Source organism: Dreissena polymorpha, chromosome 13 (assembly GCF_020536995.1).
Source record: "Dreissena polymorpha isolate Duluth1 chromosome 13, UMN_Dpol_1.0, whole genome shotgun sequence".
NCBI classification, from domain to species: domain Eukaryota; kingdom Metazoa; phylum Mollusca; class Bivalvia; order Myida; family Dreissenidae; genus Dreissena; species Dreissena polymorpha.
Genome location: NC_068367.1, coordinates 43,643,015 through 43,643,386, shown reverse-complemented (window position 1 = coordinate 43,643,386; position 372 = coordinate 43,643,015).

Here is a 372-nt window from a genome sequence, read left to right as displayed (position 1 = left end):
AGATTAGTTTGAAAAGTGTTGCGTTAGAAAAGTCGCACTCTGCGTGAATTACAAATGTAGAACGGCCCTTGTGGAAGAGTGGCGAACTATTCCTAGACGTGTTATTCTTAATTATGGGGCTTCAATAAGAAAGAGATGTGTACACGTTGTTAGAGCCATGTTATGACCACTCGACTTTGGGATATTCCTGACTGTTCACATAGTTATATATAGAAGTAAAAAAACTACAAACATTAGCGCAACATCAATTTTAATGTTGACATAATACGCGCATACTTCAATGTCAACAAAAGTAGTCTACAGTTTATTTGGATTGTGTCCCTTTTAAAGAATACTCTCACGTGCATTTAGCGCTTTATTGGTTTCCGATTT